Below are 27632 nucleotides of genomic sequence, written 5' to 3' on the forward strand. Positions count from 1 at the left end.
CTACTGCAGCTAATTTTTTTTGTGTTAACATGGGAACTTGCTATTTTGATTGAAACATTTTTGGGAAGCTGGGTTGCTCAATAGCCTTATTATACCATCGCTCGACACCTAGGCAACGCTGGGTATACCCGCTAGTTTATATATATAAAAGCGAAAATGTGTGTTTGTATGTTCACTTTTTGTGTATGTGCGCAAAAGTCTTTTCGCCAGGCTTCTCGGCCGGCTCACTCCTTAAAACTTTTTATATGCTGTCTAAATCGTAATATCTACGACTTAAGAATGGGGGTCACGCCTATCTTTAATTTGCCTGACTTTTATGCGCTATTTTCGACATTTGTTTTTGGATTGCCGCATGTTGATTTGTCTTTTTCGCATAAAAGCGAAACTAATTCAAAGCTTAAGGCATCGTTCCCGGCATGACCGCCGGGAACGTCCAAAAGCAATCAGCTTTGATCAATGCAGAGTTTCTCCTTATATTAGACAATTGCTATTCAATTTGGACAATCCCCTTTAAATGGAGAGCTGTTTTCCCCCATCATCTTGGGGAAGCCAAAGTTGGGTAAACAAACCCCAAAAAACTGCCCCACAGTAAATAGAAAACTGCTCGACAGTGAAAGTTAACTCCGCTATTAATATTTTACCTCATTAAGTCATTAATTGCGAGCACCTGTCAATTCTTAATACTTAAATAAATTCAAACGTCTTTTAGTTACTATTTCTTGCTGGCCGAGCGATTAACGTCTCACATTATTTTCACTTTATTTTCAAACTTCGCCTCAATGCTTCGGGTTCGATCCTACCTACCAAAACTTTTTACTCCCCCCTCCCCAACACAAACACCCGGGCAACGATTTTTTAAAGTTTTAGGGTTATTACTTTGCTTATTTTTTAGTGCTCCAGACGATGCGAATTCCAATATGTTCTCTAATACATGTGCAAACGTTTGCAACTGCTTAAATATAACAAATAGTACTCGATCAGCAATTAACAGTTTGACATAGTTCCAGTATTTTTCACCTGTTACAGGTATTTTTCTGACCTGACTCAATTCTGTAATTGATCCATTAATTAAATTAAAAATTTGTTAAAAATTAATTAAAAAAGTTCTCTCTGATGAGTTTTATTTTAAAAATGAACAAGTCATTAAAAATTAATCATATCTTATTTTTAAATTAAATAAATTTAAAAAGAATTTTAATGGACAAGCAGGCAAAGAAATTTTTCTTTTCTTTCTATTTTTTTTTTCAACTAATTGGTGTGGAGCTTTTTATCTGTGGATCCCATGTACATATAACTTTTTAAAAGTTTGTTTCCAAGTCAAAATTAACAACCAATTTCGTTAGGTTAGTACTTCCCTCACATAGATTTTACACAACGATTGGGATTGAAAAATCAGCGCCCAAAAGAGGCAGAGCAAACTGGTCTACAAAACATACCTGAACATCCTCATCGGTATTACCTGGAAAGTGCGCCTTAAGAAATTACTTTGAAACCCCTTTCTGAAAACACAAGTAAAACTTGTGGGAGTGGACCACTAGGTGTGTCAGAATTTTTAGGTAATTTTTGACACCCCTAACAAAAAACTGAATAAAATATAAAAAAAACTCGTAATTTCTCTTTAAAGTGGGTTGTTTATTTTCTTTATGGAATATACTTCCAAAATAAACTATTAAAGTCGTTTAAAAAATAGAAATATTTTTTTATTTTTTAAAAAACAGTGTTTACAAAGTGGCTGCACGCCTTCATGCAGCCATTTTGTTTACGTAATGATATCAATTGAATTTTACGAGTTAAATTTTTTTCAATTTTTAAACTTTAAAAATCTATCAATTTTTCTATTGGTTCAATTTTGACGATATTTTCAGGTTCAATGTGAAATTTTATGCTCTTTACAATAAACTGAATATAATATTCTAGACAAGGGTTTTTTTTTTTAAAATCCAGCCCCCCCATTTTGAAATGTCTATTAAAATGAAAATAATTTTCTCACCTCAAATTGATATATCACAAATTGAAGATAAAAGATCAATAAATAAAATAAGCTAATTAAAAAAAAAAAATAGTTATTTGCAAATTTACCAGTAAAGTCCAAAGTTTAAAACCTTTTTTAAAAACCATGTTGATTTTTTTTTTTTAGGTGAAACCTTATAATCTTATTGCACCGAAAGTTTTGTTTTATTACGAAAATTATTTCTATTTCATTCAATGTCTTTTTTTTTTTTTTTTTAGATATTAAAAAAAAATTTCACTCCATAAAGTGGAAATAAAATATATTAAATCAAATACTCATGTATTTCTTTGAGAGAAGAAAAAAAAATTCTTTGACTGTTTTTTTTTTTAAAGGCAAAAACTTATAAGTAAAATATGACTAGTTTCCAACTATCGAGACACAAATTTCTTCACGCAGAAGGCCAGACGGCTAACATGAAGTGTGGTTTTTACGTCCTTCTGTTCATCCGTAATTCAAAACAAAAAGAAACACCAGTTCAGCGTTTGGCTAAACACCGTAATAATGCTTACATAATGACGGGGTTTTCAAATAGTTGTTCAAAAAAAATTCTTTTATTTAAAAAATACATGGAATTTAAAATATAAATATGGATAAATTCTTAACAATGAAGAATGGAACTACCCATCGAATAGTATTTTTTTATAGGTAAGTGATTTTTTGGAATTTATATATACATATATTTTATCGAAGCAAGTTAAAATGTTGATTTTCTTTAAATCTTTCTTTTAAAGAAAACCGATTTAAAAACAAATATTGCATAATTTGCTATTAACCCTGTTATTTTTTTTTAATTTGGTTTGAATTACATTTTTCAAGTAGTTATATAAGCTTGAAAAGATAGATGGTCGAATTATTCAATTTCTTCATTGCACATTTTTAATGTCGGTTTCTGACACTGCTAGTGGACCACTGGACCACCTAAACTTAGATACATACTGCAAGCCGACAAAAAAGGACATCTAGCTCGAATGGTTCAGGCTGAGTTGGGCTTATTGGTATAAAAAACGAATAAGGTTAAGTTGATTATCAGCTTTTCAAGATTTTTATTATGAATAACAAATAGAAGTTTGGAAATTTTCAATCAACACGTGTGTGTGTGTGCTTATTAAAATTGGCACTTATGATGACAATGAAAATACAGAAAAGCCTGTATGATGTACGTACCAGTCACGGAATGCAGATAAAATATTCCAAAAATTATGTAATTTCATTATAATCAAGTATTTTTTTATATTCAAGAGTCGTAGTGTTTTCGTCAGGCATGATTAAAATCGATTAAATAAATAAGGGGGAGACAAATCAAATCGAAGTGTCGTGGTCAATAATCAGACTTATGTTCAATACAGTTTAGTAAACTTTCTAAAATCGTAAATTTGGATTTTCTTTCAAAAATAAATAAATAAATAAAAAAAATACTGGATCAATTTACGTAAATTTTGGAATGTGACATCTTCGTCCTGTAACGAGTATGTACATACAGACTTTTCTGTATTTTCTTTTGCCGCCATAAGTGCCAAAAAGCGCCATTAATTTTTTTCGTAAGCATTAAAGACACTGGTTAGTAATCGCTTAATTAATTAGTTAATCTGTATTAATAAAAACCAAACAAGATCTCATGTTCCTCGTCTATAAACACTAAAATACATATTGAATCGTTTTTGTTTTATCACTAGTAATTGAATATCAAACAAAGGAAAACTATAAGAAATTCTATACCTTTTATTAAAAAAATAAATGTAAACATGGCCATATTTTCAATTTCTTCATGCCAGATAAATACAAGTAGTTTATTATTATTGTTTCTAGTCGCTTAATCGATTAGGTAAATTTTTACGACTTGCCCCAGCGTATTATAAACCCCCCAACCTCCCCATGTTAAGAACGTCTTTCGGAATAAACACCCCCAACCTCGAAAACCGTTCTTAAAATGGGGAGGTTGGGGGGGGGTCCCGAAAGCCGTTCTTAACATGGGGTGGTTGGGGATGTTTATACTACGCAGAGGCAGGTCGTAAAAAATAAAATACCATCGATTATTTATTACAATAAAAAAAATTAACAACGTAAAGTAAAGTACTAAAACGAATAAATTTATTTCAAAAAGAAATTAAATTCACCACAATGCATTTCCGTTTTCTTCGTTAACAAGCCAGCCATTTTAATCATTTGTTAATAGGGAAAATAAGAATGAATTAATGAGCATACGAAATTTGAAAACGTTTAAACTATCGAATAGAAGAAAGGCATTTCTTACGAGACAAATAATTAAATTTAAATTTCAAACTCACATAAAAAAAAAAATATATATACAGTTTATGAACTACGCTGAAATGACATTCTTAACCCATTCTTAAACATGAAGATGGGGAGGAGAACTTTGTTAAACTGTTCTATACTTTCATCTAACAATTTCATAAACAAAATATTGCAAACGTTGAATTTAACTTAAAAATCCTATCTAAACAAAAATAGCACTGTCCGTAAACTGCAGAAACACCAAAAAGCGAGACAAGACTCCCAGGCAACACCAAGTTATAAAATAAAAACACGATAATTCAGCTACAACGTTTTTGATAGGAAAGAATATTAAAATACAACTTTTCGTCTATAATAAATGATTGAAACGCATGCGCCTAATGTTTTTGTTTAATTTAAAACAAGTGTTTATATAGATCAACCCCCATGGATATTCCTATTAATTCGACACGTACGATAGCGAATTAGAACAGCTGAAAATTGAACTGGTTCATCACGACGAAAAAAAGTCCTTGTTACATTTTCATTGTATTTTAATTGCTTTTCATGTATTTTGTAATTGTCTTCTAATGATTTCTTGTAACTAATTCATGCGGAAATGTTATTTGTTTAGAGAGATATGTTTTCGGCGTGGTTTGTTGTCTTCAGTTTGTAAAATTCAAGGAATAGTTCACTTTACAGCTAGAAAAATCTTTCTTTTTTCAGAAAGAATACAATGTTGACATTTAGAATGTCTTCATATCGACCATTCCTTAAATCTCGAAGGCAAGCCACACTGAAATCCCAAAATTATCCGCATGAAATGTAACAATTTACAAATAAATAAACCGTATGCTCAACTGGAAATAAACTATTAAACAATGTACTTATGCAGAATACGGGCCGTGCTGAAACACCATTATTTAGAAATCAATTCTTAACATGGGGCGAGGGAAGAAGCTATCTTAACTATTCTGTATTTTCACCTAACGATTTAATAGACAAAATCTACAGTAACACTTTAATTTTACTTGAACATCATATCTTAAGGACATCAATCTTAGTCCATACTCTGCGTAAAGTACCGTAAAAACAATGACAACTAAATAATGCAATTCAAGTAAATCAACAGGTGTTTTATGTTGAAGAATTTTAATTTCGTGTGATCCCTTCCTTCTGTGGTTGTAACTAGTAACCAGAGTTTACCGAACGAATAGAAGCAGATTGGGGGTGGGGCGTGATCTCCATCAGCAAAAAAAATCAGGTGCTTCTGCAGAATTTGAAACGAACTTTTGCCGCACTAAACCTAAAAGATTAGAGTTAGTTTTTCTTTTTTAAATCAGTTCAAATTCTGTAGAAGTACCAACATTTTACAGTGCTTGAAAAGTACTGCTTGTTGAGGTGGAATTTGAAAATCACTATGAAAATTATATACATCATTTATTAGCCAGGTTTTAATCTTACATTCATGTAACAGAAACTAACGTCAACACTAATAATGTATAAACGGTACTAAATGCACTTATTGATCCGTGCTGAAATATTAACATTATTTAGAAAGCCATTCTTAACATGGGAGGGTGTTTTGTACCTATCCTGTACCTTACAATTTAATAAAAAGAAATCAGAAAACTTTAATTAAACTTGAAAATACTATTTTAAAAAATAACGCGGATCAATAAGTGCATTTAGCACCGTAGAGACTGCAACAAAAGTATTAACGGAAAGCGGGAAGATGTAATTCGAATTTGATGAAAAATATATATGATAAAATCTTTTCATGAGATAAGGAAACACATTCTAAAAAAAAAATAAATTCAAGTAAGTTATTCTGTGTATGTGTATCTAACTATGTCAGAAACTACACAAGATACATTTACGAAAACCTTCAAGCTTATGCACTTATGTTACTGTGCTATTTTTGTAAATCACTATTTAAAAAAAAAATAGCACGATAACATAAATGCATAAACACGAAGGTTTTCATAACTGTATCTTGTGTAGTTTCTGACTATTAGCTCGATAAGCAGAATAGCTTACTTGCATTACATTTGAATTTCTGCATGTAAGTACAGTCAGGGAAACAGGGGCTCGGGAGGGAAAAAGTTGTCCTAGTAAAGCTTTACGGCATCTAGGAATCTCTACAGTGTAGGGTGGGATTTTGCTGCTTGTCGGGTTTGTCGAGGGTACTGCCGTCGAGAGGAGTAGTAGTGCTTTGAGTTCGTCAGAGTATTTGCCAATTGAAATACTTATAAAACAGACAGAAGGATGACACGTTTTGACGATGGCACAGATTAGAGTTTAGTTGATAGTAAGTTCAGGGCCTATTAGGTTGGTTGCTGACTCTTTTTTTTTTTTTAACCCTGTCTAAGAGGGAGAGACTAGTGGCAGATGCAATGCACCAGCCCAGATGTGGCAACAATATTCCATGCATGGGCGAATGGTGACCTTTTTAGAGATACAGGATACTTTCAGGTATGAATAGCCTTTTAGTACGGTAGAGAGCCCACCTTCCTCACAGCAGCCTTGGCAATTGCTTCAATGTATTTGTTCCAATTCATGTTGTCTGTGAATGTTAACCCTAGGAGTTTGAAGCAAGTACTTTCAAGCAATGTATCATTAGTCATGACAATCAGTGGTTGAGAAGGTTTATTGTAATTAAAGGAAATAAGCTTTGTCTTGGCAGCACTGAACGTTATCAACCAGCTTACATTCATTCCTTAAAAAAAAAAAAAAAAAAAATTCAAACTATATTAATTTAAGTTAATAGGGTTAAAAAGTACTTTTACAGAATTTAACCGAACTGTTTTTGTTTTAATTTTGATCTAAGTTATAGGGTTGGTTCCGTTCAAATTCTGTAGAAGCATCTTTAAGTTGTTTTAACAATGTTTCAAATAATACTCTAATAATTAAATTCAACTTCAAAATTATTAAAGCGAAATAAAAAATGAAAGTAAAAAGAACCCGAATAACGCCAAGTGGTTAAAATCAAGTTCCGTCCGTCTTTGTTTACATTCTTCATCAGCTGATTATTTGTGCTCTCTTCAGTGAAGAAGCACTGCTTAGTGCTTTGGAAAAGTCCATTTCTGATTAATGTTCAGTTTTAAAACATTGTTATCCTGCAAAACAGCAATGTTCGTTTGCATATTTTAAAACTGGTAAACATTAATCAGAAGTGAATTCATCGTGTAGAGCACAGCATCAGCTGACGAAGGATGTAAACAAAGGCAGACGAAACTATTTTTAACGCGCCAAGTAGATACAGACAGCTTTAATATAAAACTCATACGCAAAAAAAAAAAAAAGTAAAAGATAGTTCAAGTTTTTTCTAAACAAAGAAATCACTACTTATCAAGACACAGAGGCCACTCGAGGATAAGAGTTCAAGAATGTACAGTGGTCAAAAGGACAATATAGTAATCGTTAGAAGTGTAAATTTGGTAAATTGGATTACTTAAGGGGAACGGCTCATCAAGAACTTGTTTACATTGGACTTGAAGACGACCATATTGTAGTCAGCTGGAAAGCAGGTAAACGAAAGAGAGGTGCGTAGTTCCTGGAATCTACGTTTAGGTTTCGGCACATATAACGAGTGGGGAAATTATTGATAATGGGTATTATTATACAAACACCGTGACAGCGAATTAGTAAAATCTTTTACGTAGTATTCTGTTACGTTTCGGTGTGCTGAACACGAATCTGAAAACTGGGTTAGGGTTAGGGTACATTTTTTTCTACTAATTCGCTGTCACGGTATTTGTATAAATTTACCTGATAATGTTTAGTTCTGATATTTCAAAGTTCCTCTTGTGATGGCCTGTAAAATCCAGTAACGAGTCACCGTTGAAAGGAGATCCCAAAAAAAAAAAATAAACTCAGATTCATGCTTTAACCATCGTTTAGCGGCCTGATCAGACTTTATACAAACGAAAATTATAGAAATAATGGTGTATCCAAAAGTAGGATCGTAAATAATCAGTATTAAATTTAAAATATTTCAAAAGATTTTTTCGCACTTGCGCATTTTAACATTTGTTTTCATTTTAGGAGAGTTTCGTAACGAAGTCTCCTTCTCCATGTTAAGAATGGCTTTCTAAATTTGCACGAGATGTTAAAACGGCGTTTTAAAAACGCGAAAATGTCGATTTTTCACAAATTCATTTAAAAAAAAAAAAAAAAAAAAAAAAAAAAAAAAAAACAGGTGCTATTGCACTTACTGATCCGCCGCGCTATTTTTTAAATCGTATTTCCTTCCACGTTTAATTAAAATTTCTTGCTATTTTTTTTTCAATTGTAAGGTTAAAGTATAGAATAGTTACAAAACACCCTCCCCTCCCCATGTTAAGAATTTTTTTTTTTTTTTTAATAACGTTATTTCAGCACGGATCAATAAGTACATTTGCACTAATACCCCCCCCCCAAAAAAATAATAAAGTAGGCAGTTATTCTATTTAACGTCCCCATGAAATTTTAGAAAGACATTAACATGGGAAGGGGGACTTTGTTAATTCCTCTTGTCGCGGACGGAACTCTCCTAAAATGAATGATAATAATGATGTTAAAATGTCCAAATACTGTAAGTATGCATAAAAAATATTTGGTAAATTTTTACTTTGTTTCCACCTTAATATTTTCCTTTAAAATGGCAACTTTTATAAGTTTAGGGGTATACTGAAACGAATATATCGCATTTAAATTTTTCGCAAACAATTAGTTTTCCAGATATTAAGCAATAAAGTTCCTTATGTTATGACTGGTGGCCATTTTTGTACACTCACATCAAAAATATGCGCGCTTGTGCGTACAACGCCGCGCCGGTCACCACTTATAAGATAAGGAATTAGATTGCTTAATATCCGGAAAACTACTTGCTTGCGGCAAATTCAAATGCGATATTCGTTTTCAGCATACACAAACACCTTGAGAAGTCATCATGTTAAGGTGGAAAAGCAAGTAAAAATTTTAATATTTTTCACAAGATTTTAAAAAATTGGTACTCATATTGAACTGTGTTGAAATAACATTTAGAAAGCCATTCTTAATATGGGAGAAACGGGCGTTTTGTAACTATTCTGTACTTTCACCTAACAATTTAATAAAAAAGATATCGTGAAAGTTTAATTTAACTTGAAAATACTATTTAAAAATAGCACGGTTTAACAAGTGCAGAAGCACCTGAATATTTTTTAAAATACTAAAAAAAAAAAAGGGGGGAAAAAATAAATTAATACATTCGTTTCTTTGTTTTCTGCTATTACTTTCGTTTCTATGAAGTCTGTTCAGGCCACTAAACTACGGTTCAACCCGTCATGTATATTGTACCTTGTTGCATCTATTTGGTAATTATAGTGTGTGTGTGTGTGTGTGTGTGTGTGTGTGTGTGTATGTACGCGAATTTAGTCACGGGAATTTTTTTTTTTATTTGTTCGGAAGGTGAACCATTTTTTGAAGACTACAGCAAAAATCATGTCCAAGCAAAAATTATAAAACAAATAAAACTGCTCGCGTGAATGAAAAAAACAAAACGCAACAAAAAAAAAAAAAACCCACTAAACTTGGAAACAAAACGCAACAAAAATTTAATACAAAAAAATGTATATATGGTTGTAAAAATAAATCAGTGTGTATATTTATTTCATTTTTTTTTTTTCTGCTTTTCGTTTCAGGAACTCCACTTTAATTTTGTATGGTCGTTTTTTTTTTTTCGGTTGTTGTAACTCCACTTGTTATCGGATTTTACCAAGTCAATACAAGCAGCAAGGGGGGGGGGGGAGCTGATCTGTATAAACACAAAAACAAAACTATAAATACATAACTATATTGTCTTTTTCTTTCTATAAATGCCAGGCTTTTCTTATAATAATATTATTAGCTATTTCTTTTTTTTTTATATAAATGCTGAAAAGAGAGAAAGAAAAGTAAAAAAATGGGGGACACTTACCGAAAGGAGGTAGAGCCCAGATTGAAGAGCAGCAAAAATGGGTTAGAAAAAGAAGCAAGCGGCAATTGGTGCTTCTTAATAATGAGAAGAATGTTAAATAAAAAACTAGCCAGAGTGAAAAAGATGAAACGTAAACTTAAAAAAAAATGATAAAGGGGGACTGATGATAGGTAAAAATGCCGGACAACAATTAACACGCGCTAACAGAGAGAAGTGGCCTCCTCGGCCGGAGACAATCAGCAGGCAAATGCCATAGAAAGTGACAACTAACGCCGTCTATACCAAAACTCGAGCTTGTGTCAAGGGCAGATAACTCTACATGAAGCTGGAAGACGAGAGCTGTCGTAACTCGTCTGACAACCCTAAAGGCTGTCAAAAATCCTATCACATTTACGACCAAATATATCGCCACATATCGTCAGTTAGCAGAGTGTGTCTGTTTGTGATGAGACCAGTGGAGTGCACAGGTCTGGTGATGCCTATGACCAACTCCTTAATTATGTGGCCAAAGACTCAAGCCTTACTACTGAGAAATGAAGGAAGATTAAATATAATTGGATGCCCCTATGCACGCACTTGCACTCCACCCCTCCTTCCGTATATAACTGAGTGAGGCTCATTTGCCCGAAGAATAATATCTTTAAACGATAATTAGTTCTCCATAATGGCGTTTATTATCTCAACACAATGTATATTATATTTTTTTACTCTGTCTGTCTGTCCATCTGTTCTACTTTTTCTTGGAAACAACAGGAACGATCTGACTGAAATCTTGTATGGACCTTTGCTATGATATGATGCAGCAAATTAAGTATTATGGTATCCGTTTGATACACAATTAAAGATTATCAGACATTAGTCACCACAATACCACATTTACTCTAGAAATTTTCTCTGAAACTATTGAGTCGATCCAACTTGAATTTTATATGGACCTTTGTTATGATAAGGTGCAGCGAATTAAGTATAATGGTATTCATTCGATGCATGATTAGAAATTAATAAAGATTAATATTTAATGCAAAAATCAACACAAAGTTAACCATATTCAACCATCAATTTGCCATGAAGCACTCATTCTAAGTCAACGGCTATAACTTTTGCCCAATTTTTAATAGACTAAAAAGTCTAGAAGAAAATAATACTTTTATAACCCATAAAACTAGCTGATTGGCTAACTAAATTCAATAGAATGTGTGTATATAAAAATGCAAGATAACCACAACTCTTCGCATAAGCCTGACGAATTCTAACGTGGATGAAATGCTGAATATTCTGTGTAGCTTAATTGCCATATATATTTTTTTAACTTACTATATATATATGTATGAAATTATATATATATATATATATATATATATATATATATGTAATTAGCAAAAACCTAAAGAGAGTGCTCAATACTATTGCAGAGCAAATATATATATATTTTTTATTACTGTTTTATCTGCTTAGTTAGACATGTTTTGATTACCGAATCGTATCAACAAACTGATAATTTCTGTAAAGTTTTCTGTAAAGTTTTCTGTAAAGTCTGGTGAAGTTATCAGATCTCTGATATGATTTGATAATCAAAGCATGTATAAATAAGCAGATAAAACGGTTATATATATATATATATATATATATATATATATATATATATATATATATATATATATATATATATACTAGCAAAAGTACTCGTCGTGTACTGGGTTCAAAAACAGCCTGCAGAAAATATGACTTTAATTTATGAAGTATGATAGGTTATGAAAAGGAAGGGTTGTAAAGAGATAGCTTTGAATTTGAGGGTATCAAAATCAAAGCAAAATATGATTAAAGTCAAAATAAAATAGATAAAACCCCATAATTTATTATACCATAACTGTTCACACTGAAACACTTATCACAATATTCTGTGGATCTATATTAAAAAACCTTGTTAAACTGTTTGACATATTTCCATTCTATAGAGGTCAGGCGTGAACGAACACCCGTTAATTTTATTATAACCATATTTCTTCAAACTGAAACATAATTATCAAAGTATACTTATGCAGATAGATATGAAATATATTTAATATCAATATAAGCCTGCTTGTTTTTGGTTCAAAACAAACCGAAAAATAATGGGCATTCTATTATTTAAAAAGGGTTGGGAGGGTTTCACAAAACAATTTTTCAATTCTCTTTTTCTTCATGATTCTCGTCAATGAAATAATTATATATAGACATATTTATTTATTTTTGATAAAACTTTTGAACGCTTTGGTAAGATTTAAGTTAGATGGCTCCTAAAGTAAATGTGGTATTATAGTGATTGATAATATTAGCAAAGAGTAGGTTAGACACTTAGTTATGCTGACAACGACACCCATTTTTCTACATATTGGAATGGCCTTGTGCCTAATTTATCCAAATGTTAAAATTAGTGATGGGACGATTCTAATATTTTTCCTGATTCCGATACAACTACTGATTCCGTATTAAATTCTCTATTCTGATTCTGATTTTTTATAAATCTCTAAAGTTGTTATTTTTCCCGATTGTGGTAAAATACATGATTAATTCATAAAAATACATTTGTGAAGATAATCTATATATTTTAGTTTTACTGGTATTTTTAAATCAATAGATATTTATTATTTTATTGTTACTACCAGCAATGGAAGGTTTTGTTTTAAGCTAAATCGAATAATAAAAAAAAAAAACAGAGTACAAAATAGACTTCGTAGCCTAGTGGGGGATGCCCTTTTATCTTCCCTGCAACCTCTCTCCCACAGAAGAAGCATTGCGAGCCTGTCTTTGTTTTATCGTTACTTCCATGGCAAGTGCTCGTCTGAGCTCCAATCTCTAGTCTCCCCTCGCCAATCTTTCATGAAAAACACCCGTCTAGCTGAAACCACTGTCAAAAATTTTCCCCCCTCTTTATCTGTACCAAAACCAAAACGTAGATTCCATGAACAAAGTTTCTTTCTTAGAAGTGCGCGCCTGTGGAACTCTGTTCCGTTTGCCTGTTTCCCACCTGACTACAACTTGGATGTCTTCAAGTCCAACATAAACAAATTCCTGATGAACCGCCTCCTTAAGAAAGACACTATCAAATCTCCAATACTAACGTACTGTGCACGCAATAACCCTTATCCTCGAGTGGCCTCTGGGCCTTGATAAGTGGTGATCACCTTGTAAAAAAAAAAAAAGAAGACAATTAAAGGAATCGTTTTGGGCATTGGAAAACAGGCACAAATTTTTCCAATTTCAATACCGATTCTGATATCCTAGAAAGTTCTGATTTTTCCGATTTTAAACTAACAGTAAAAATAAAATCGAAAATTCTCCCCCCCCCCCGAAAGTGTGTTTTTACATATGAGAAAACATCTGCTCATTTAGGTTTTTTTTTTATTTTTATTTTTTTATTTTTATGGTAATCGAAAAGAAAAACTCCAACTCGATAGTTAAATATTTAGAGATTTATAAAGAATCGGAATCAGTAATTTGTATCGGAATCAGGAATTTAGTACAGAATCAGTAATTGTATTGGAATCGGGAAAAATATTGGAATCGTTCCATCACTAATACAGACATCAAAGTGTTTTTATTTGAAATGTGATTTTCAATTGTGACTAATACTGTAGAATTAACAAAAATATTTTTCAATGGAATTCATGAAAGTCGCTGCCGAGAAAGTACGAAGTCACTTATGTTAGCATAATAAAAAGAGAAAGAATGAAAGATTAAATTGCAAGACAACAAAAAATGGAGAGAAATGTAGAATCACTTTAAAATGAATCAAAAAGCTTGAATTAGAATTTAATGTCAAATATGTTTCTTTTTTGTCTTCTGTAGTGAAGAAGGAGTGCCGCGGTTTTAACCAAAAGAAACCGCTCATCAAAAAAAAAAAGGATCCACATTCAAAACATAAAAACCACAGCCGATGGCCCCTTTGACAAGAACTTCGACGTGAATAATTATCACGTGGAACTCCAACTAGCACAATTCCCACTAGAATAATATTCACAACTTTCCCAGCTTCATTTTGATATGACACATGAATATAAACCCTAAACAGATGACTCCCTACAGCACATCAGACACAAAAACAAACACAAATCAAGAACGAAAAATGACAACCAATGCTGCAGAATCACGATGTCTACAACTACGTCCGCCAGACGAGTATAAATACAGTGAGTTATTCCAACCAGATGCAGACCAGCCTGACGGCTCGTCAAGCAATGAGGATCCCTCCGTCAGCGACCCAACCCAGTTCAGCAGCAACAGTCATGTCCATGCAGAACTGCTGAATCCAGTAACAGCGACCACTTGCCGTCAATTCACCCGATTCCAGTAGTCCAGCTTCTCAAGCCAGCACACGTTTCCCATAGCCACTAGCAACAACCTCATAGCCTGCCAGTTCAAACATCAACTGGATTCTAACCGTCGGTCTGAGACCTCCTACCACCATTCAGTTTCCTTACGAAAATAAACCTGAACGGATTTATATTCATTCACGGTTTTCATCTCTTTTTTGCCATTGTCGTTTTTTGTCTTTTTCTTGCCTCTGTCATCTTTTAGTTTAAGGGTGGATTGTCACCAACATTTGGCTCATTAACAAGAGTGTTGCTTTTATAGGATAAATAGGTTGCTGAGTAGATATTCATTATCCTGTGAGCCCTGTTTGGTAGGAAGAATAGTAGGTTACCATTCTTAATTATTCAAAATTCTTTATTACAATTAAAATTTATTCATACAGTTTCATTGACAAGCAGACATGGGATTGAAAAAAAAATGATCTAGATAGAAATAGTCAAACATATTAAGTTTGTGGAAGAGTGTATACTCGAAATATATGTTTAGTCTGGGTCCCTCGGCTTGCACCAGTCCAGTCGTGGTTTTGAGATGTGAAGAACATGGCTGTTTTGTCACCTCAACATTTAATCACCAACTGTCAAAAGTTCAGGAACAATTAAATGGAAAACGTTCAGTGGAAATGCTTCCCACGCAAACGTATTCTGATTGGATAATATAGTAATAACTCCACGAGTAAGGCTCAGCTCACACAAAAGAAAATATACTGTAATCATATAAATGGGGGCTCCTTCAGTCTTTGACAGACTATGGATACCCACGAAGGGGTACCTGTGCATGAAATTTTTATGGTAGGAGTTGCGCAATCTCCACCCACACCTCTCCTGAGTCGACATTATTAAATATCAGTGGCAAGTGAAGTGTATGTACAGGATGACTAGAAACAAATGCCGATATAAGCGGATATACAGTGTGACCCCCCCCCCCCAAACGGACCCCTACTCTAATTAGGCCCCGTTTCTTAGTGTTTTGTCTGAATGAAATTAAACTTTGGTCATAACTAGTTTATTATATTCAAAACATCACATCAAAACACAAGGGTCTTTGGCCTTTTTTTCTCCGTTCTACAGCATATGTTCTAGATGGCCTCCATTTAGCTTTTGTTTTTTTGGGGGGTCAGCCTGAAATGCTATGCTCTTAAATGAAAGAAAATAAAAGAGTAAATGTTATAATTTCTCAGCTTTCAAATATATTCTATCTAGGGCATTGAGCATTGTCCGATTCAATGTAAGACTTAATAACAGTAAAATTACATTATAACACATACCAGCTGTATTTAGAGTATTGAGTACATTTGGATTCAGCATCTACCACATTCCAAGTGGCCTACTGCATCATTGCATACACTTGCTGCATCTAGGAAATTGAGCACTATTTTATGTAGCATATATTATTTATTGCTCCAGAGTTTGTTTTAGATCATTAACCAAGACCATAAATAATAATAAAATGTATGAAAAAAATGTGCTTAATATATTTCTTTTACAACTTATTTATTTATTTCACATCGCCTGAAACTCATTTATTTTAAAACCAAGTTTATCTACCACTTCTAGCAAAATATAATGAATAAAACGAAAACAATTTCATAAATGAACAGTGAAAAAAAATTAAGAGCCCCCCCCCCTCCCGGAGCGCTACTGAAAGCAGTAAATAAAATTAAGGAAGCCCCTAGAGCACTACTAAAATCAAGTTTATAAACTCTAGAAGAGAAATTATTTTTTTAGTGAGCACTGAAAAATAAAATAAAATTTAAGAGGCCTCCGGAGTACTACTGAAATCACTAAATAAAAAATAAGGAGGCCTCCACAGTACTGAAACTAATACAGTCAGCTGCTTCATTTTTTCTATTGCTTGACTTTGGAAGTTAAATTGTCATCGACTCATATATGAGTTCCGAAAAAAAGAAGGATTATATTAACTTTTTTTTAAAGCAAAGATGTCGTCTTTACCTTTCTCTAGTTAGCCATTGTTATGCAAACTCTGTTTGAATGCACTGATAATTGACGTAATCCCTCCAAAGCTCATAGGCAGCATTTCTAAGTTAAAAATTGGGATAACTTATATGTCATTAAAATTTTGATGACGAGGTAGGTCAAAATGTTGTCTGGCACAAGCTCCTGTCAATAACCCTCTTGACAGGTAGATTATTTCTGGTTTCCTGGAATATTTCGAAATAAGACTCTAAGGGAGCATGTAACAAGTGAGCACTGAAAAAAAGCAAAAAAAAACTCAAGAGGCCTCCAGAGCGCTACTAAAATCACTTAATAAAAATAAGGAGGCCTCCACAGCACTACTGAAACTAATTTTCTCCCTCCCTCCCCCCCACACACACACCAGAAGAGAAATTATTTTTTAAGTGATCATTGGATAAAAAAAACTCAGGAGGCCTCTAAAACACTACTGAGGGCACTAATAAAATGAAGGACGCATCCAGTTCACCACTAAAATTATTGTTAGTACTTTACTTTTTATTTAAAAACAGAACTACTTAATGATTTTACATAATATTTTTACCTTTTTCTTTCTGTCATCGGTAAGATTTTTTTTTTTTTTTTCTTATAAGTATGATTCTGTACAAATACCTTATTTCTTGTCTCAAAATAAAACTCCTCGATTTTACATGATTTTTTAATCTACAGCATGTTCTTTCTGTCATGGAAAATATTTAGTTTTTTTGTTGTTTTTTTTAAATATGGGTAGGGTTCTGTACAAGTACCTTATTTCTGTTTTTAAAATAAAACTACTCAATGATTTTACATTTTTTTTTTTATATACAACGTTTTCTTTTCATCACAGGTAAGAATTTGTTTGTTTTTTTCATATGGGTAAAATTCTGTACACATACCTTATTTTCTTATTTAAGAGTAATTTATCTTGCCTTTGGTAACAGTAATGTGTTGTGCACTACTTTTATTTGTAAGAAAAACACTTTAAAATAAGTTAAAACACAAAAAATTATTCATGTAAGTAGAAAAGTAACTTATATTACCTTTGACATGTACGTAAATAATAATGTTTTCACATAAAATGCATTAGTTTATAAGATCATCTTATAAGATTTCCAGAGCATTACTAACTACTAAAAATTACTTGATGTTTTTACAGAATTATTTTATTGCATAACCTTTTTTTGCATCAAACTTAAGATTATATAAAGTGGCTTCATGCATTGTCTGGAGCAATTTCTAAAAAAAAATTTTACTGTTCAGCATTTTACCCATAAAGTTCTGATTTAAAAAAATATCCAACACATGCCAGCATGTCAAACAGATGCATAGGAAGTAACAGCAGCCAAGAATGTTTTCTTTAAAAGTATCGCTTTTCAATTGGTTAAAATTTAAATCAGCAATTTCTTTCAACCAATCATAAGCGTTGAAATGTTTGCCTCCAAATTTTACAGATAATGTAAACAACTAGCACACAGTTTTCTCTTTTTTCTTTTCCAGTTTGGGTTCTGACTCAATGAGAACGTCCTTTGGTGGCTATGGCACTATCTATATCTATCTGGTCAGGCTCCTTGCCCAGACAAATGTGACTCTCTCTCTCTCTCTCTCTTTCTCTCTCTCTCTCTCTCTCTCTCTCTCTCTGGATTTCCTTGTCTTCCATCAGCTGCTTCAGATCTTCAGCATCACAGTTGACATCATGTACAATTTGCTGGATGTAATCCGTAGTTCATTGAAGTGCAAGGGAGATAATCCTGTCCAATATACATGAATCATACATGAATCTAGGCCATTCTATGTCTATGCATCTGTACCATTGTACCATGGAGTCCACAGCAATACATTTCTTACTTGCTTGCTATGGCACACACATATCAAAAAATATTCAGAAACTCACATACACAAGTTCATGTATATACTCTTGATGTTACATGATAAGGGCTGTCCCCTGTTCATGTAAGTATAAAAATAGAGAGATTAGTTAAAATGAAAATAAGAGAAAGCAGAAATCGAACCCTGGACATAAGTTTTAAAGAACAATAGGTTTCAATGGAATGTCCAGTAAATTGTTAATTCGGATGAAATAAATAATAAATAAACTATTCAATTGTTAAAAGAATGTGGATAATAAAAATATGGGTTAAATAAATTAGATATGTAGGTTGAATTCCTTTGTGGAAATAACACAAGAAAAAATAGATTATTGGGAAATCAATGTCGGAAACGTGCAAAGTCGCGCATGTTGAAACACGTGAATTTTGCTCACGTGGCCGGGATGCATGGATTTCTCAATATAGGAAGGAGAGTTAGTTGGTTGAGGAGACAGTCAGGAGAGACAGTCAGGAAAAATGATCAGGAGAGACGGGCAGGAGAGACAGTCAGGGGAGACGGTCAGTGAGAAAACTCAGAGACAGGCGGATGTCTGAAGCGAGACGTCACTTCAGAAACTAAAATGTGAAACTTTGAATTCTTAATGAGGAAATCGCGACCGGTCGTAAGGAAATAAAATTCATCATGTGTTTTGTGATAAAGCTCATCTTTGTGTTTGTGATTTCTACAAAAAGGTAAATTGTATTGTTATTATATGTCTGTGTTATAAAATGTCATTACATACACATCTCTCTCTCTAAGATACAACATCATATGTAATAAGACAAGAACTCTCACTAAGACTCATATCTTTACTAATAAGAACTCACGTAACATACGCGCACAAGTGGTATCGTCTTATACTAATAATAATAACTACATATCACTCAGTATATAACATTACACTGCCTATACAAATGTAAGCACACATGCACACACACTGAACATGCATATGCAAATTCACATGATGATAATCAAATAGAATAAAAAAAAAACCTTGTCACTTAAAATATTCAGACATTCTGAAGCAACCTTTGTAGGTTTCTCAGTTGGAATGTATAAGATAGCAGGTGAATATTTGGTATCCAGTAGGATGTCCCATCCCCAGCTTGAACAAAATTACAAGTAAATTGAAAAAAAAAGGAAACTCTAATTCACTACAAAAATTTTGATTGTCCTAACAAGTTGTCAATACTAGATCAATATAGAAATGAGTTGTGTTTGAAGGCTATATCAATGCGGTTTGTAGGAAACAACGTAGACACGAGTTAGCTTATAAAAGAATAATGAAAATATTAGAATGAATTTCCAATAAATTTTAATTATATTACGTTTATTTACCAATATAATGTATCGTACGAGATGGTGGGTGTTGATGTCCCTAATTTTCGAGAGTAGTATCTCTTCTTCAGGAGAGAAAAGAAAAAGAAACATGTACAACTGTTCGGAAAAGCTTTCCTTTGTCTCTTTCATTTCTTTTATTTACTATTTATTTATTTCTTTATTTGTGAGGGGAAATAAAAATAAATAAATAAAGCAGACAAACGAAAGCTTCACCGAACAGTTGTACACTACACACAATGTTTCAAGCAAACTTTCACGTCCTTCTCTTATTAGATCAATACAGTTTTTATGAGTCATTTTAGGCATTAATATCATTACAAAAACGATGAGGAAGAAAAAGAAGAAAATGATGATGATGATGTAGTAGTAGTAGTAGTAGTAGTAGTAGTAGTAGTTCGATGTACCTTAAGAAGGTTAGAGATTCCATAACATGCAAGATGAGAATGGTAGTTTGAATAATGCAAATATTTCTTACGAATTGTCCAGATTCTATTTTGATACAAAATTTTACCTAATACATTATAACATTGTGAGAGTCGCCATGTCCGCTATGATGTTATAAACCGTTCCTATATTAGATACATTTCTTGGAATTAGACATGTTTTTATATCCTTGGAGCTGCTACTGAATTGTTCAAACCGGAAGTTGCTTATTGTGCATATTACGCATATTTGTGCATATTAGTGAATGTAAACTTGGACTCAACTGGCACCTCACACACACACACACGTGCACACACGCGCACACACACACACACACACACACACACACACACACACACACACACACACACACACACACAAAATAATAATTATGAAAATAATCATCCAACGTAATGAAAAATGAAAAAAAGAAAACTGAAAATTGTTTACAAATTCATCAACATTTCATCTTTATTTCAAGACTTTCTCAAGATGACTGGTTTAAAGAAAAACGTAGCAGTCAATAGTATATTTGAAAATATGTGATGCTGCTTGAAAAAGTCTTGAAATAAAACGTTGATAAATATATAAACAATTTTTATACGTAATTTACTTTATATATCTATACTCCTATAAATTTTTTTTTTTTTGCATATTGATTTTCCTATTTATTTAGTTATTTATTTGCTTCCTTACTGAGCAATTTAGGCACAAGGCCGTATTTTAATGTGGAGAGTGAGGGAAGGGGAACTGGATAGTGACAATTGGCATGAAGGGTTTCTCCTACATTGACCAAAACTGATTGATCAAGAGCAATAGTCTGATATGTGGGGACAACCCCATATATCGTCATTGATTGCCGTATCTGCTGGAACAGATACTACACTTTGATAACAGAAAAAAGATCTTGTTTATATATTTTATTGCTTTTAAAAATTTTGAAAATACAATTAAGTAAAAAACAAAAGATTTTTAAACAGCAAAATTAGGCACAAGGCCCTGCAAGAGATTGGGGAGGGGAAGGGTTCAGGGTCTTTGTGACTAAAGTGATTAAAAAGTAATAAATGTAGACTTTGGAGTCTTACTCTTGACTGGCAACATTTACCAAAATACCTCATTCACTCTATGGATCTTAATCTAACTAATAAATCCCCAGCGTTTAAGAATCAAAACCATATTTACAATTTATAAACAGTTGTCTGTGTGTTTGTGTATGCATTTATTTATTTATTTATTTTTTTTTTTTATCTTGTCCCGAAGGCCAAAAATAAAAAAGGCGAACCTTTTTTCTGTTTATTTAAAAAGAAAATACAACTTTATTATATATGGGTCGTGGAATTGCATTCATTTGTAAAAGATCTAGCTAATTTGCATATTCTTTTAAACATCCATTTTAATTAATTCCCTATTAGTTTTTTCGGTTTTCTTATGGGATGATCATCTTTAGATAACTATTATGTGTAATTATATTCATGCAGATGTTCTACATGATTTATACTTGCATAATATTTGTATAAAAAGGTTATAGTAAACACAAGCCTCTTTCCGTATATATTTATGTATACGAATATATATTTGTTTAAAAAAATTTGCCTACTAAACTCCTCCTAGATTTTTTGATCTGCAGACATGAAACTTAATATATAGGATATTCGAACCCATGCAAAACTTTATATTTGCGTTTTAGCCGGGGGGAAATCAATGCAAAAGTGTGAAAATTAAAAAAAACAATTTGCCAGGTGAAGGTCAAACGACGATATTATGAATATGCATGCGTAACGTAATAGTTATTGGTTCATGTCTTAATTTTTAGCCTTGCAGCAACCATGTCTTCATAGCTCAGGAATTAACGTCAAAGGAAAAAGTAAACGTAAGCTAAACGTTTTGGTTTTGATTCTTGGTGGTAGCATATAAGTCAGTTTTTAAAAAAAACTTTTTAAATCATTACTATATATTGGTCCAATATAATATAATAATGAATACGAAATCTGCATTACTCAAAATATCATATTTAAGCATATTTTACAACTGGGCAATACCGGGCGGGCGGGCGGGCGGGCGGGCGGGCGAGAGATTGGGTGATCATTTCTTTTTTTTTTTTTTTTTTTTCATTAATAAGCGTTTATGAGTGGACAGTATATTAGATTATTATTTTTAAATTTGTATGCATTCTTGAAATTTAGATAAATATTTCTTGATTTAATTGTCAGGCAACGAATGTCAAGGGTAGACAATGTACAAATAAAAAGTCATAGTTATCTCCCCTGACATAAAAATAAAATCTTCTAAACAACAAGCTAAGCGTTAAAAGCAACAACAACAACAACAACAACAACAAAAATGCTTCTTGGTGTTTTAAAACATTATTCTTACTTTTTGCGAGAGTTTCATTCCTTTAACATTTATTCATGTGAAGTTCATTCATATATTGTGGACATGTTTTGTTATATGTGTGCGTGATGTGCTTACTCCTTAATTCTCACATTTTAAATAAATGGTAACAGAAACCAGAAACTATTAGACTTGTTTCTTCTGTTTGTAACCAGGTGAGCAGAAGAATCACTGCCAGTGCTAGTATCCTATTACGCCCTCCCTTCTTTCCAATACCACGAGACTGATTTTCTACTGATTACAATATAATCATCTTCAAGCCCAATCTCAACAAATATTTGCCGAATCATCCATTTTAATCAAACCCGGTTTTTTTTTCACCCATTGTTTTCAATCCTCTAATAATAACATTGTTCATCATTCAATTGACAATCTGGTTAACCCTTATTCTTGAGTAGCATTTAGGACTTGCTAAGTGGTAACTAATCAGTATATATAAAAAAACATAATATGGAAACTTCACAAGGAAAGTACTAACTAAATTAATGTGCTAATTTATTTTAACCACAAAACAAATCTAAGAATTTTTAGAATAAGAAAGACAAAGTGTAATTCTAACATTTAAAACAACTTTATTAAACCATCTTCGTTTACATGTAAGTAAAATGATGATAATGATGATGAGGATGATGATAATGATTATGGCGATGAAGATGATGACGATGATGATTATGATAATTATGATGACGATGATGATGATTATGATACTGATTATGATGATGGCGATGATGATTATGATTATGATGATCGTGATGATGATCATGATAACGATGATGATGATTATTATCACGTGACTGATTTTCTACTAATTACAACATAATCATCTTCAAGTCCAATCTCAACAAATATTTTCAGAGTCGTCCGTTTTAATCAAACCCGTTTTTTTTCACCTATTGTTTTCAATCCTCTAATAACATTGTTCATCATTCAAATGACAATCTGGTTAACCCTTATTCTTGAGTAGCCTTTGGGACTTGATACGTGGTAACTAATCAGTATATTATTCACTCCTGCACGAGAAAGAGATCTATACTGACATCACAATAAATTATTTCACCATTGATTTCGATTGAATTTGAGAAGGACTACGTTCTCAATCAGGACCCATGGACCTTGGAATGAATTTCCAAGGGAGATAATAAATGTGCCAACAACTTCACAATTCAAGTTGAATTTGGACAGGTGCTGGGCTACTGTGTCCTTTTTTTTGTGTGTAAATTTCTACTACCCTTTTCCCACATGGAAATTGTTTGTATTTTTTGTCAAATTAATTAAATTCAACTAAATAGTACTGTTACTATTATTAGTATCATTTTTGCTCTCTTCATATTTTATATCTCTGGCAAGTTTCTTAGGTTTGCCTTTTTCTTCCATTCTACTTATCATCATCGTAATTATTATTACTAGCGGAACCTGTGGAAATTCCACAGGGGACTCATTCATCTCTATATAAATAAAATGAACTCATTTTTTCACGTCTGATTTTGACCTTAATAGGATTAAAAATCAAGATATTTCATGCAAATATAATATGCACAAACGGCAGAACAATATCTGAGGTGTGTTATAGGCTTATTATTTCTCAAATTCCTCGATAATCTTAGATTTCTATACTTTTTCTGCTGAGAAGTCTAGCCAAAATCGGTTAAGATCAATGGAAGTGGTAAAATATTTTCTCTCTAATAAATTCCTCCTCCCCCTGCCACCACTTAACACCGTTTGGGGATCGTTCACAAGGAACAGTTGAGAAGAGAACACCGGTTTTGCTTCGTAGTTCTTTCATGTGAAGTTATTTAAAATCACTAAACTAAGCTGCAGTGCTCTGTGGCATAGTGGTTAGTGTGCTGGACAATTCACATTATATTTTCACGTTCGCGCCGACCTACCGTAGTCGTTTTTTTTTTTTTTTTCCTAAACAACTGGAATGGACTTTTCTTGGTGGCCGAACTGTTAACGTTGCAGATGTTTTTTTTGTTTTTTTTTTCACACATTATTTTCCTACTTTTACTCATGACTCCGGGTTTGATCCTTCCTACTTACCTACCATAACATTTTTTAACCCCCACCCCCACCCCGGAAACAAACACTCGGGCAACGCCGGGTACCCCCGCTAGTATGTAATATATTGATGTTGGCATTTTGTAGATGTTCAGCATAAATGGAGACGCTCTGATATTATTGTAGCTCTTTTGTTAAAACTACAAAAGTACTTATGTAAACTAGCAGGGAGGTCTGTTGTAGCCTGGTCATAAAATACGCTTAAATATGATATTTTAATTTTTTCAGATTTCATATATATTATTATAGAGTTAATGTTCTATCGATTTTTATATGTTATAAAGTTTCGATTTCAAAACTAAAAATATATATCCATATGACTTGAGTGCATCAGCTTGAATCGAAACCGAAACCAAAATTTATGAAAATAATATATGTATCTATATTATTTGAGTTCCTTCAGCTATAATCGAAACCGAAAATTCTTGATAAAATCATTTATAAAAAAAAAAAAATGACTTAAGTGCCATCGACTATAATTGAAACCGAAACCAAAACTAATGAAGAAGTCTTGGTAAAATTACATGAAACGGAAATCTATAACAATTAAACGACAGTCACTCGGATGTAAGCGTGACACACAAAATAAATAACACATATGCTATCTTATTAATATATAGATTACACCAGCATTACTATTTTTTTTTTCATGGTAGTCACCATTTATCAAGGCCCGGAAGCAACTCGGGGATAAGGGTTATTGCGTGTACAGTAATCAATGGGATAATATTGTAGTAAAGGTTAGTAATGGAGATTTGATAAAGTGTCTTACTTAAGGGGGTGGTTTATCAGGAATTTGTTTATGTTTGACTTGAAGACTTCTAAGTTGTAGTCAGGTGGAAAACAGGCAAACGGAACAGAGTTCCACAGGCGCGCACTTCTAAGAAAGAAACTTTGTTCATGGAATCTATGTTTTGATTTAGGCACAGATAAAGAGTGGGAAAATTATTGACAGTGGTTTCAGCTAGATGGGTGTTTATCGTGAAAGATTGGTGAGGGGGGACCAGAGATTGGAGCTCAGACGAGCACCTGCCATGGAAATAACGATAAAACAAAGACAGGCTCACAATGCTTCTTCTGTGGGAGAGAGGTTGCAAGGAAGAGAAAAGGGCATCCCCCACTAGGCTACGAAGTCTATTTTGTACTCTGTCTTTTTTTTATTCGATTTAGCTTAAAACAAAATCTTCCATTGCTGGTAGTAACAATAAAATAATAAATATCTATTGATTTAAAAATACCAGTAAAACTAAAATGTATAGATTATCTTCACAAATGTATTTTTATGAATTAATCATGTATTTTACCACAATCGGGAAAAATAACAACTTTAGAGATTTATAAAAAATCAGAATCAGAATAGAGAATTTAATACGGAATCAGTAATTGTATTGGAATCAGGAAAAATATTGGAATCGTCCAATCACTAATTTTAACATTTGGATAAATTAGGCACAAGGCCATTCCAATATGTAGAAAAATGGGTGTTGTTGTCAGCATAACTAAGTGTCTAACCTACTCTTTGCTAATATTATCAATCACTATAATACCACATTTACTCTAGGCTCACAATGCTTCTTCTGTGGGAGAGTGGTTGCAGAGAAGTGCATTGTTGCGACATGACAATTAAGTAGATACCATTGGCTTTACTTGAAATTCAATGTTTCAATTTTCAAATCTCATTGTAATAATGAATTATTATAGAAAGATTTTATCAGTAGCGTCTTCTTCTTCTTCTTCTTCTTCTTCTTCTTCTTCTTCTTCTTCTTCTTCTTCTTCTGCACACTAACCATTATCATTAATTTTCTTACCGGTAATTTTTTACTTCTCACAAAATGAGCAATTAACTATTCTCTTTACGATAATCTGGTTCGCATTTTCTCATTAAAAGTTGACTTTTATTCATGGTAATTTGCAAGTAAGTCTAACGTATTTTTATTAAAACCGCCTTGTTTATTTATTACGCTTTTCTTCTTCAAGAGAGATAGCAGCGCAGTACATGCTTTCTATTTTGGGGTGAGTAATTTTTTTTTTTTTTTTAATAGAAATCGCTCCAGACAAGGCATGAAGCCACTTATATAAGGAGCTAAAAAAAAAAAAATCCTACTTCAGTGTCAAAAACTAGGTGTTAGATGGATAGATTCTGACAAAACAACAATTCTTCCCATGGCCGCAGCTGAGATTGAACTCACTACACGAGTTTGTAGTGTAATTCAAACCTTGTCGGTAGCTGAATACTTGATGCTTCGCCAGGGCTATCAAGTGTATTTTTATCGTGATGCCATCACTAGATAGGGTGCCTACAATGGCTTAAGAGAGTCCCATCTATCCTCGAGAGAAGGATAGACCACGCCAATTTCTCAACCTGGTATTTTACCTTGCAGTACATACAGCACTTCACCTTCCCAAATAGTCACCCATCTAGTACTGGATAAGTTCGACGTTGCTTAAGTTTGGTGATCTGGCAAGAACCGGTGTGTCAACGTGATCGTGCTGTCAGAAACATAGCTCGTGGAATATGAGAACTAAAAGACAAATGAAGGGAAGCGAGAGTTATGGGGATGCTGAAAGTTAACAAAAAGGTCCACTTTCTGGTCTCCTTATCATTCTTCATCTAATTTTTATTCTGAGTATTTATTGTTTCAGGATTAAGGAGTGCGTATATTATTCCGGTCAAATTAGCTGATTTGCCGACTCAAACTAAGAAGTCAATAAAACACTATGCCTGTCCATGAGGGCAGCATTAGAAAAGGTTGGTTTCTTAAAGAGAGGAAAAATCAAGCTCCCCAAAAGGGGCAATCAAAATTGTAACAAAACTTTAAATTACCTCATTCGAGAAGGATATGTTATCAATGGTTGAAAAAGATTAAGTGCAGCATAAGAACATATACTACACTTTGCTCCTAGCCAAAAGATCAAGGAACACAAACTCTGTGTCATTCATTGCTGTTAGAAACAGAATTTAATCTATATAAATAAAATAGTAGATGTCTGTGTCAGTCTGTGTATAAATATTTACCCGATAAACTCTTAAACTACTGGTCACATAACACTGAAATTAACAGGAAAT

At 32.8% G+C, this 27632-nt stretch overlaps 2 protein-coding genes across 4 annotated transcripts in view; one reads left to right on the forward strand and one right to left on the reverse strand.

Moving 5' to 3' along the window:
* LOC145285834 (E3 ubiquitin-protein ligase NRDP1-like) overlaps nucleotides 1-10622 on the reverse strand; it is a 275090-nt gene extending 264468 nt beyond the window's left edge. Inside the window, exon 1 of one of the 2 annotated variants that reach the window (XM_080134268.1) lies at nucleotides 10185-10622. The gene's annotated coding sequence lies outside the window, so the exon portion shown is untranslated. The remainder of the gene's footprint in view (nucleotides 1-10184) is intronic. The other variant, XM_080134269.1, reaches the window with a different exon arrangement.
* A 15851-nt stretch (nucleotides 10623-26473) lies between these two features.
* LOC145285837 (basic phospholipase A2 RVV-VD-like) overlaps nucleotides 26474-27632 on the forward strand; it is a 79455-nt gene continuing 78296 nt past the window's right edge. The window contains exon 1 of one of the 2 annotated variants that reach the window (XM_080134273.1): nucleotides 26474-26578. The gene's annotated coding sequence lies outside the window, so the exon portion shown is untranslated. The remainder of the gene's footprint in view (nucleotides 26579-27632) is intronic. The other variant, XM_080134276.1, reaches the window with a different exon arrangement.

This window comes from Euprymna scolopes, chromosome 10, assembly GCF_053919585.1.
Source record: "Euprymna scolopes isolate OS-2025 chromosome 10, ASM5391958v1, whole genome shotgun sequence".
Lineage (NCBI taxonomy): Eukaryota > Metazoa > Mollusca > Cephalopoda > Sepiida > Sepiolidae > Euprymna > Euprymna scolopes.